The following is a 12,983-nucleotide window of genomic DNA, read 5'->3' as shown; positions in this document are numbered from 1 at the left end:
CTGAAAAGATGGCTCACAACAATAACAACCCGATTTTTGTAACAATAACTATATACAAGTATTGCAGACAATCCGCACTTGGGATGGGCGCCCAGCATCCACTACGGACTACGAGAAATAGAATTATCGGTAAGTAAATTCTTATTTTCTCTAACGTCCTAAGTGGATGCTGGGGACTCCGTCAGGACCATGGGGATTATACCAAAGCTCCCAAACGGGCGGGAGAGTGCGGATGACTCTGCAGCACCGAAAGAGAGAACTCCAGGTCCTCCTCAGCCAGGGTATCAAATTTGTAGAATTTTGCAAACGTGTTTGCCCCCGACCAAGTAGCAGCTCGGCAAAGTTGTAAAGCCGAGACCCCTCGGGCAGCCGCCCAAGATGAGCCCACCTTCCTTGTGGAATGGGCATTCACAGATTTTGGCTGTGGCAGGCCTGCCACAGAATGTGCAAGCTGAATTGTACTACAAATCCAACGTGCAATCGTCTGCTTAGAAGCAGGAGCACCCAGCTTGTTGGGTGCATACAGGATAAACAGCGAGTCAGTTTTCCTGACTCCAGCCGTCCTGGAAACATATATTTTCAGGGCCCTGACAACGTCCAGCAACTTGGAGTCCTCCAAGTCCCTAGTAGCCGCAGGCACCACAATAGGTTGGTTCAGGTGAAACGCTGACACCACCTTAGGGAGAAACTGGGGACGAGTCCGCAGTTCTGCCCTGTCCGAATGGAAAATCAGATATGGGCTTTTGTGAGACAAAGCCGCCATTTCTGACACTCGCCTGGCCGAGGCCAGGGCCAACAGCATGGTCACTTTCCATGTGAGATATTTCAAATCCACAGATTTGAGCGGTTCAAACCAATGTGATTTGAGGAATCCCAGAACTACGTTGAGATCCCACGGTGCCACTGGAGGCACAAAAGGGGGTTGTATATGCAGTACTCCCTTGACGAATGTCTGGACTTCAGGAACTGAAGCCAATTCTTTCTGGAAGAAAATCGACAGGGCCGAAATTTGAACCTTAATGGACCCCAATTTGAGGCCCATAGACACTCCTGTTTGCAGCAAATGCAGGAATCGACCCAGTTGAAATTCCTCCGTGGGGGCCTTCCTGGCCTCACACCACGCCACATATTTTCGCCAAATGCGGTGATAATGTTGTGCGGTCATCTCCTTTCTGGCTTTGACCAGGGTAGGTATGACCTCTTCCGGAATGCCTTTTTCCCTTAGGATCCGGCGTTCAACCGCCATGCCGTCAAACGCAGCCGCGGTAAGTCTTGGAACAGACAGGGTCCTTGCTGAAGCAAGTCCCTTCTTAGCGGCAGAGGCCATGGGTCCTCTGTGAGCATCTCTTGAAGTTCCGGGTACCAAGTCCTCCTTGGCCAATCCGGAGCCACGAATATAGTTCTTACTCCTCTCCGTCTTATAATTCTCAGTACCTTGGGTATGAGAGGAAGAGGAGGGAACACATACACTGACTGGTACACCCACGGTGTTACCAGAGCATCCACAGCTATTGCCTGAGGGTCCCTTGACCTGGCGCAATACCTGTCCAGTTTTTTGTTGAGGCGGGACGCCATCATGTCCACCTTTGGTCTTTCCCAACGGTTCACAATCATGTGGAAGACTTCTGGGTGAAGTCCCCACTCTCCCGGGTGGAGATCGTGCCTGCTGAGGAAGTCTGCTTCCCAGTTGTCCACTCCCGGAATGAACACTGCTGACAGTGCTATCACATGATTTTCCGCCCAGCGGAGAATCCTTGCAGCTTCTGCCATTGCCCTCCTGCTTCTTGTGCCGCCCTGTCTGTTTACGTGGGCGACTGCCGTGATGTTGTCCGACTGGATCAGCACCGGCTGACCTTGAAGCAGAGGTCTTGCTAGGCTCAGAGCATTGTAAATTGCCCTTAGCTCCAGTATATTTATGTGGAGAGAAGTCTCTAGACTTGACCACGTTCCCTGGAAATTTTTTCCCTGTGTGACTGCTCCCCAGCCTCTCAGGCTGGCATCCGTGGTCACCAGGATCCAATCCTGAATGCCGAATCTGCGGCCCTCTAGTAGATGAGCACTCTGCAGCCACCACAGAAGAGACACCCTTGTCCTCGGAGACAGGGTTATCCGCTGATGCATCTGAAGATGCGATCCGGACCATTTGTCCAGCAGATCCCACTGAAAAGTTCTTGCGTGAAATCTGCCGAATGGAATCGCTTCGTAAGAAGCCACCATTTTTCCCAGGACCCTTGTGCAATGATGCACTGACACTTTTCCTGGTTTTAGGAGGTTCCTGACTAGCTCGGATAACTGCCTGGCTTTCTCCTCCGGGAGAAACACCTTTTTCTGGACTGTGTCCAGAATCATCCCTAGGAACAGCAGACGTGTCGTCGGGATCAGCTGCGATTTTGGAATATTTAGAATCCACCCGTGCTGTTGTAGCAGTACCCGAGATAGTGCTACTCCGACCTCCAACTGTTACCTGGACTTAGCCCTTATCAGGAGATCGTCCAAGTAAGGGATAATTAAGAAGCCTTTTCTTCGAAGAAGAATCATCATTTCGGCCATTAGTAAAGACCCGGGGTGCCGTGGACAATCCAAACGGCAGCGTCTGAAACTGATAATGACAGTTCTGTACTACGAACCTGAGGTACCCTTGGTGAGAAGGGCAAATTGGGACATGAAGGTAAGCATCCTTGATGTCCAGGGACACCATACAGTCCCCTTCTTCCAGGTTCGCTATCACTGCTCTGAGTGACTCCATCTTGAATTTGAACCTTTGTATGTAAGTGTTCAAAGATTTCAGATTTAGAATAGGTCTCACCGAGCCGTCTGGCTTCGGTACCGCAAATAGTGTGGAATAATACCCCTTTCCCTGTTGTAGGAGAGGTACTTTGATTATCACCTGCTGGGAATACAGCTTGTGAATTGCTTCCAATACTGCCTCCCTGTCGGAGGGAGACGTTGGTAAAGCAGACTTCAGGAACCTGCGAGGGGGAGACGTCTCGAATTCCAATCTGTACCCCTGGGATACTACCTGTAGGATCCAGGGGTCCACTTGCGAGTGAGCCCACTGCGCGCTGAAACTCTTGAGACGACCCCCCACCGCACCTGAGTCCGCTTGTAAGGCCCCAGCGTCATGCTGAGGACTTGGCAGAAGCGGTGGAGGGCTTCTGTTCCTGGGAAGGGGCTGTCTGCTGCAGTCTTTTTCCCTTTCCTCTACCCCGGGGCAGATATGACTGGCCTTTTGCCCGCTTGCCCTTATGGGGACGAAAGGACTGAGGCTGAAAAGACGGTGTCTTTTTCTGCTGAGAGGTGAGTTGGGGTAAAAAGGTGGATTTTCCAGCTGTTGCCGTGGCCACCAGGTCCGAAAGACCGACCCCAAATAACTCCTCCCCTTTATACGGCAATACTTCCATGTGCCGTTTGGAATCCGCATCACCTGACCACTGTCGTGTCCATAAACATCTTCTGGCAGAAATGGACATCGCACTTACTCTTGATGCCAGGGTGCAAATATCCCTCTGTGCATCACGCATATATAGAAACGCATCTTTTAAACGCTCTATAGTCAATAAAATACTGTCCCTGTCAAGGGTATCAATATTTTCAGTCAGGGACTCCGACCAAGCCACCCCAGCGCTGCACATCCAGGCTGAGGCAATCGCTGGTCGCAGTATAACACCAGTATGTGTGTATATACTTTTTAGGACATTTTCCAGCTTCCTATCAGCTGGCTCCTTGAGGGCGGCCGTATCCGGAGACGGTAACGCCACTTGTTTTGATAAGCGTGTGAGTGCTTTATCCACCCTAGGGGGTGTTTCCCAACGCGCCCTAACTTCTGGCGGGAAAGGGTATAATGCCAATAATTTCTTAGATATCAGCAATTTTTTATCGGGGGAAACCCACGCATCATCACACACTTCATTTAATTCTTCTGATTCAGGAAAAACTACGGGTAGTTTTTTCACACCCCACATAATACCCTTTTTTGTGGTACTTGTAGTATCAGAAATATGCAAAGCCTCCTTCATTGCCGTGATCATGTAACGTGTGGCCCTACTGGAAAATACGTTTGTTTCTTCACCGTCGACACTGGAGTCAGTGTCCGTGTCTGTGTCTGTGTCGACCGACTGAGGTAATGGGCGCTTTAGAGCCCCTGACGGTGTTTGAGACGCCTGGATAGGCACTAACTGATTTGCCGGCTGTCTCATGTCGTCAACAGTTTTTTGTAAAGTGCTGACACTATCACGTAATTCCTTAAATAAGACCATCCAGTCAGGTGTCGACTCCCTAGGGGGTGACATCACTAATACAGGCAATTGCTCCGCCTCCACACCATTTTCGTCCTCATACATGTCGACACACGCGTACCGACACACAGCACACACACAGGGAATGCTCTGATAGAGGACAGGACCCCACTAGCCCTTTGGGGAGACAGAGGGAGAGTTTGCCAGCACACACCAGAGCGCTATATATGTATAGGGACAACCTTATAAGTAAGTGTTTCTCCCTTATAGCTGCTATATATGTTTTTATATGCCAATTAGTGCCCCCCCCTCTCTTTTTTACCCTGTTTCTGTAGTGCAGGACTGCAGGGGAGAGTCAGGGAGACGTCCTTCCAGCGGAGCTGTGAGGGAAAATGGCGCTTGTGTGCTGAGGAGATAGGCTCCGCCCCCTTCACGGCGGCCTTTCTCCCGTTTTTTATGAGGTAAAATGGCAGGGGTTAAATACATCCATATAGCCCAGGAGCTATATGTGATGTATTTTTTACCATAAATAGTGTTTTCATTGCGTCTCAGGGCGCCCCCCCCCAGCGCCCTGCACCCTCAGTGACCGGAGTGTGAAGTGTGCTGAGAGCAATGGCGCACAGCTGCAGTGCTGTGCGCTACCTTTCTTGAAGACAAGATGCCTTCTGCCGCCGATTTCTGGACCTCTTCACTCTTCTGGCTCTGTAAGGGGGCCGGCGGCGCGGCTCCGGGACCCATCCATGGCTGGGCCTGTGATCGTCCCTCTGGAGCTAATGTCCAGTAGCCAAGAAGCCCAATCCACTCTGCACGCAGGTGAGTTTGCTTCTTCTCCCCTTAGTCCCTCGATGCAGTGAGCCTGTTGCCAGCAGGACTCACTGAAAATAAAAAAACCTAAGTCTATACTTTTATTCTAAGCAGCTCAGGAGAGCTACCTAGATTGCACCCTTCTCGGCCGGGCACAAAAACCTAACTGAGGCTTGGAGGAGGGTCATAGGGGGAGGAGCCAGTGCACACCACCTAGTCCTAAAGCTTTTATTTTTGTGCCCTGTCTCCTGCGGAGCCGCTAATCCCCCTGCGGTCCTGACGGAGTCCCCAGCATCCACTTAGGACGTTAGAGAAACATATATGTGCACACACACACACACACACACACACACACACACACACACACAGCCACATATATTCATACATACACGCGGCAAAATTTACACACACATAACCACATATACACACTCACAGCAACATATGCACACACATAACCACATATACACACACATGACTACATATACACAATCCAACCATTATACAGCAGCTTAGAAAACCCACCGTAGTAGCACCTGTTATTTGATATATCTCTTATTAGTGTTATATCTTTTCACACAACACACATAACCACATATACACACTCACAGCCACATATATACACTCATAATTATATATGCATACTCATAACCACATATAAACACTCACTGCCACATATGCACACACATAACTACATACACACACTCACAGCCACTGGGTGACATGTCAGGCATTTAGGAAAGGAGAAATAAAACAAACAGTATGGGGAAGAAGTGGATGGAGACCGGGAAGGTGGGCAACACAGGTTGGATAACTTTATATCATATAATATGGTTTCTTTTATACTATATACACATATTCAGTAACAGTAGTGTTAAAAAGTATCTAAAATTGATTTTATGTTACAAACATCCCAAAAGTTTCTAGAGTTCTAACGACGATACCCCACATCCCCAGCCATTCTATTACATTTTCGATATGATTCTGGTGGAATTAAGGTGACTTTTTCAATAGGTTTATAAAAGAGTGCTGATAAAGGGACAGGTGTTGTACTAATGAATGGTGTAAATTCTGAAAATAAGCTTTGGAGAATCTTGAATAATACACAATCATATGAAAAACTTGGCATAGATGACACAGAAAGAATTGTGAGTGATATCAATACACTTATTAAAAGGGGGTTAGATAATGGAAGTATTTCAGCTAAGAAGTATGCAGGGCGGCTTTAAAGGTGCATACACACAGTGAGATATTGACTTATGTGCGATTTTTCTTATTCGATTTTGACTATGCGTGGTTGCGATTTTGGCTATGGACGATTTTGACTATACTTTGTACTAGATAGTAAAAATTGACTTGCCTGCACAGTCTATATAACCTTGCGAAACCGAACCCGCGGTAGCGCACATTGGGATCAAATCAGTATCGCAAGCTGGCTAACACCTTGAGATATACACTAACTTTCCTTGTGATTTTGACGATATAGTCAAAATCGCAAGGTAATATTGCACTGTGTGTATACATCTTAAGAGAGAAGGAGTCCCGTGTCCTGCCTCCTCCTTTCGGGACCCTTCATCTCTTCCGGCAGAGCTGGAGAGTATTAGCACTAGAGGGCTCAGACCTACTGCGCATGCGCAGATCTCCGGGAAAATGGCGCAATGGACATTTTCCCAGTGATTTCTCTACTGTGCATGTGTAGAACACTCAGTGAAAATGGCAGCTGCACCATTTTTACAGTGATTCAACAGCGCTACTGCCATTGGCGCAGGACTCCGGAGGGGTAAGTATTAAAAAAATGTGTGCAGTGTGTGTGGTGGGGGCACCCTCTGCACCGCACACTGCACCCATTATAGATATGCTAGAGGGAGTATGGTTTAACCCCTTTAGTGGCGGGTTTCCAATATAAAACACACCCGTTAAATCGAAGTGGGATCGGGGGGGAAGGTGCGGGAGGGGGGGGGGGGATGAGTGATGGGGCAGGGTGAGGTAATCGCCTTGCGGCGCCCGGGAATCAGCATAAGCCATTTTACAACTTAGTATGCTGATTCCCGTGTGCCGTGAAGTTGGTTATTTAAATTGAGCTGTAATATGTATTTGTTAAATATAGTAGGTGACACTGTGGTATGATACAATTAAATGGAATAACTGGGTGTAATACCTGTTCTTAGATACCAACATACTGTACGTGGATATATTCCTTAGAAATATTGGTGGTCATTCCGAGTTGATCGCTAGCTGTTTTCGGTCGCTGTGCAGTGATCAGGCAAAAAAACGTAATTTATGCGCATGCGTATGGGGCGCAATGCGCACGCGTGACGTATTTCACAACGGTCGTTGCAGTTTCACACAAGGTCTAGCGACGCTTTTCAATTGCACTGCTGGCCGCAGAATTATTGACAGGAAGTGGGTGTTTCTGGGAGGTAACTGCCCATTTTCAGGGAGTGTGTGTAAAAACGCAGGCGTGTCAGATAAAAACGCAGGAGTGGCTGGGGAAACGTAGGCGTGGATGGGCGAACGCAGGGCGTTTTTGTGACGTCAAAACAGGAACTAAATAGTCTGAAGTGATCGCAAGCTAGGAGTAGGTCTGGAACTACTCTGAAGCTGCACAAATTTTTTGTGTAACCGCTGTGCGATCTTTTCGTTCGCACTTCTGCTAAGCTAAGATACACTCCCAGAGGGCGGCGGCTTAGCGTTTGCTTGGCTGCTAAAAGCAGCTAGCGAGCGAACAACTCGGAATGACCACCATAATCACTATTTAGTACAAATGTATAGGTCAATTTATAAATATTCATTAGGGAGATAGAGGGTTAATTTATGGTATGAATTATGCCCCTTTCAGATCGCAATGCCGGGTCGCACCCGGGAATTGGAAACAGGTTCTTCCCGGGTGCAACCGGACATTGGACCCTTTCACATTGGCTTCCTAACCTGGCAATATGTTGGGTTGCTATCAGGGGACGGAGGCGGTATCGGGGGCGGGTGCAGAGGCGGCGCTGGAAGATGAGATCATCTCCGCGCCACCTCTGCCTATACTGTGAACAGGTCCCCGGTCGCATCAACTCGGCAACCCGTTCACACTGCACCTAACCCGTTATTTATCCCGGGAACAACCCTTCTTTACTCCAGCATTGAATTACTGGGTCAGGCGAACCCGGAATTTGTCAGTGACCTCTTTCACACAACACAGTGACCTGCGTCGACCCGGCAATATACCAGGTCGATACCGGGTTATTTGTGCAATGTGAAAGGGGTATTATTGATTGATTGAAATTAAGGGTCTTACCACAATAGTGCCTCTTTACAGTAACGTGTTATAATGTAATTCTATTGTATAATTATTGTTGTATCATTCTGCCGCTGCTTATGTAAAAGGTATTGCCTTTTATGACATGGTCTTGGGGAAGACTTGTTCATTAACCTAATTAAGCTACAGTAACTGAACATAAATGTGTAAGAAATTTATAAACAGAATGTCTAATTGTCGCTCAATTTGATAGACGACTGCTGCTTCTGGGTTCATAAAGGACTCATCCCTAAATGGGTTCCGACTCCGAGAATATAATTGTAACAAAAATTGGTTTGGAATGAACCTTGGGGCACTGACGTAGTCCTAGATAAATAAAGATGGAAAAAGTGTTAGGGACCTGCTCGACAAGAGGTGACCTGGATGATTGGTGGCCGAAATCATTGGTCAACGATATACCAACCAACAACCTCTTATGACATATTATATTTTATTATACTGTAATGATCGTTTAGTGCATCTGCACCCCCTTTGTCTGTGTATACTACTTTATTTTCAGCAGCATAGCACCTTTCATTACTGGCGGGTGTGCAATTTAGAACCATTTCCTCTACTATGTATATGTGTAGAAATACATACCTGAGGTCTGAGAATGCCTCAAACTAGATTGGCACCCCTCCCCCCACCACCCTCTATGTTTTTAAACAGGGAAACCAGCATGGACTGCACTGTGACACAGGTATAATTCTAAGTAAGTCCTATTTATTTATTTATATATATTATATTATATTATATATATATATATATATATATATATATATATATAGTGTCAGTAAATTTGGGGTTGGCATTTTGACGTGGGATCCCCCATGCCTGTTCTGGCTGGGCTGTCTCAGGGCATCACCATTTAAATACACAGTCACTTTTTAGATCCTGTTTGTCTATTATTTATGTATGCACATTTTTTTTCACATACTCTCTACCGTTAAACTCATAGGGGGAAATTTACTAAGCTCCCGATTTTGACCGAGATGCCGTTTTTTCATCAAAGTGTCATCTCGGTAATTTACTAAGCACTAATCACGGCAGTGATGAGGGCATTCGTAATTTTTTGCAAGTTTAGGTAAAAAATTACGAATGAATACACCATCGGTCAAAACGCGGCTGTTTAAGTATGAATCTCGGTCATTTACTAAGAAGTGCAAAGCAAAAAAAGAACAAACACTGCCGTGAAAAATTACAACTCGTAAAAAAGTGCTAAAAAAAAACAGACCTGCTTTTTTTATTCGTGATTGGATAGGCATGCACGGATCCATGAGATCCGTGCATGTATATCAGTGGGAAGGGGTGGGAAAGTGCTTATTTTTTCAAAAAAAATTGCGTGGGGTCCCCCCTCCTAAGCATAACCAGCCTCGGGCTCTTTGAGCCGATCCTGGTTGCAAAAATATGGTGAAAAAAATGACAGGGGTTCCCCCATATTTAAGCAACCAGCATCGGGCTCTGCGCCTGGTCCTGGTCCCAAAAATACGGGGGACAAAAATGAGTAGGGGTCCCCCGTATTTTTAAAACCAGCACCGGGCTCCACTAGCTGGACAGATAATGCCACAGCCGGGGGTCACTTTTATATAGTGCCCTGCGGCCGTGGCATCAAAAATCCAACTAGTCACCCCTGGCCGGGGTACCCTGGGGGAGTGGGGACCCCTTCAATCAAGGGGTCCCCCCCCCCAGCCACCCAAGGGCCAGGGGTGAAGCCCGAGGCTGTCCCCCCCATCCAATGGGCTGCGGATGGGGAGGCTGATAGCCTTTGTTGTAAAAGAAAAGATATTGTTTTTAGTAGCAGTACTACAAGGCCCAGCAAGCCTCCCCCGCATGCTGGTACTTGGAGAACCACAAGTACCAGCATGCGACGGAAAAACGGGCCCGCTGGTACCTGTAGTACTACTACTAAAAAAATACCCAAAAAAAGACAAGACACACACACCGTGAAAGTATAATTTTATTACATACATACACACATACATACATACTTACCTTAAGTTCCCACGCAGGTCGGTCCTCTTCTCCAGTAGAATCCAAGGGGTACCTGTTGAAGAAATTATACTCACGAGATCCAGGGGTCCAGGCTCCTCGGCAAATCCAGGGTTAATCCACGTACTTGAAAAAAAAAAAAACGGTGTCCCGAGCCACGAACTGAAAGGGGACCCATGTTTGCACATGGGTCACCTTTCCACGAATGCCAGAAAGCCACTCTGACTTCTGTCTAAGTGGGTTTCTTCAGCCAATCAGGGAGCGCCACGTTGTAGCACTCTCCTGATCAGCTGTGTGGTCCTGTCCTCACTGACAGGCAGCACACGGCAGTGTTACAATGTAGCGCCTATGCGCTACATTGTAACCAATGATGGGAACTTTCAGCTCAGCGGTGACGTCACTTTAGGTCAACCGCAGGGCAGAAAGTTCCCATCATTGGTTACAATGTAGCGCATAGGCGCTACATTGTAACACTGCCGTGTGCTGCCTGTCAGTGAGGACAAGAGCACACAGCCGATCAGGAGAGTGCTACAACGTGGCACTCCCTGATTGGCTGAAGAAACCCACTTAGACATCAGTCAGAGTGGGTTTCTGGCATTCGTGGAAAGGAGTCCCATGTGAAAACATGGGGCCCCTTTCAGTTCGTGGCTCGGCTTTCCGTTTTCTTATTTTATGCAAGTACGTGGATTACCCCTGGATTTCCCGAGGAGCCTGGACCCCTGGATCTCGTGAGTATAATTTCTTCAACAGGTACCCCTTGGATTCTACTGGAGAAGAGGACCGACCTGCGTGTGAACATAAGGTAAGTATGTATGTATGTTTGTGTGGATGTATGTAATAAATCTTTACTTTCACGGTGTGTGTGTCTTGTCTTTTTTTGGGTATTTTTTTAGTAGTAGTACTACAGGTACCAGCAGGCCCGTTTTTCCGTCGCATGCTGGTACTTGTGGTTCTCCAAGTACCAGCATGCGGGGGAGGCTTGCTGGGCCTTGTAGTACTGCTACTAAAAACAATATCTTTTCTTTTACAACAAAGGCTATCAGCCTCCCCATCCGCAGCCCATTGGATGGGGGGGGACAGCCTCGGGCTTCACCCCTGGCCCTTGGGTGGCTGGGGGGGGGGGGACCCCTTGATTGAAGGGGTCCCCACTCCCCCAGGGTACCCCGGCAAGGGGTGACTAGTTGGATTTTTGATGCCACGGCCGCAGGGCACTATATAAAAGTGACCCCCGGCTGTGGCATTATCTGTCCAGCTAGTGGAGCCCGGTGCTGGTTTTAAAAATACGGGGGACCCCTACTCTTTTTGTCCCCCGTATTTTTGGGACCAGGACCAGGCGCAGAGCCCGATGCTGGTTGCTTAAATATGGGGGAACCCCTGTCATTTTTTTCCCCATATTTTTGCAACCAGGATCGGCTCAAAGAGCCCGAGGCTGGTTATGCTTAGGAGGGGGGACCCCACGCATTTTTTTTTATTATTTTACAGTGTTTAATTAAAAAAAAAAAAAAAAAAAAACCCCAGCACGGATCACACAGATCCGGCCGAGATTGATTGTAAAAAAAGTCGGCAGTGTTTTGCTAATCACTGCCGTAAAAATAGGTAAAAAACCACGAATGACATCGACATCGGAAGAAAAGAAAAACCCGAATACGACAGCTTAGTAAATCCATCGTAATCAATTCAAAAAGTTGCAGTTTTACACTGTCGATGTCATTCGTGATTGAACTTTGACCTGAATCTGGAAAATACGAATCTTAGTAAATTTACCCCATAGTAGGGACCTTCACATACCTGCACTTTATATCACTTTACTGTCAATATTTTTTAGTGTGATGCCCTGTGGGGTCCCATGCTAGATCATGTTTGGGGGTTCCCTGCGTTCCAGATGTTGGCCCCATAGTGTTAGGGACCTGCTCGACAAGAGGTGACCTGGACAATTGGTGGGCAGGCCGATATCATTGGCCAACGATATACCAACAACCTCTTATGACATATTATATTTTATTATACTGTAATACTGTTCCTGGTTTGACGTCACAAACACACCCAGCGTTCGCCCAGACACTCCTCTGTTTCTCCAGCCACTCCCGCGTTTTTCCCAGAAACGGTAGCGTTTTTTCACACACTCCCATAAAACGGCCAGTTTCCGCCCAGAAACACCCATTTCCTGTCAATCACACTCCGATCTCCAGAACGAAGAAAAAAACCTTGTAATGCCGTGAGTAAAATACCAAACTTCATAGCAAATTTACTTGGCGCAGTCGCAGTGCGAACATTGCGCATGCGCAATTAGCGGAAAATCGCTGCGATGCGAAGAAAATTACTGAGCGAACAACTCGGAATGACCACCTGTGATAGGAAACATATCAATAAAAATAATAATAACAGACTATTAAATGCAAACAGCTACAGTAAGATTGCATACTGTATATAAAAACAATTTATTCAATAAAATAACCATATGGCCTAAATACATTTGTAGCCAAGCTCATCTTACTTTGCGATGGGGAATGCTGCATCGTGCGCCAGGCTGTGACAGTTCCCAGCCGGCGATCGTTCAGTTAAATCCATTAGGAATTAATGGAGTCATTGCCGCCTGCGAATAGTCGTAGCTCGGCACGCCATGCAGTAAGCAATGGAACGGCATGCTGCATCACAGCAAACATGAGCATGGCTAC

The 12,983-nt window shown here is 47.2% G+C and overlaps 1 protein-coding gene across 1 annotated transcript in view; it reads right to left on the bottom strand.

Moving 5' to 3' along the window:
• LOC134969044 (mucin-2-like) overlaps positions 1-12,983 on the bottom strand; it is a 695,488-nt gene that overhangs the window by 682,210 nt on the left and 295 nt on the right. The window lies entirely within an intron of this gene.

The sequence above is a fragment of the Pseudophryne corroboree genome, chromosome 11, assembly GCF_028390025.1.
Source record: "Pseudophryne corroboree isolate aPseCor3 chromosome 11, aPseCor3.hap2, whole genome shotgun sequence".
NCBI lineage: Eukaryota > Metazoa > Chordata > Amphibia > Anura > Myobatrachidae > Pseudophryne > Pseudophryne corroboree.
This window is presented reverse-complemented; position numbering and strand designations above follow the sequence as displayed.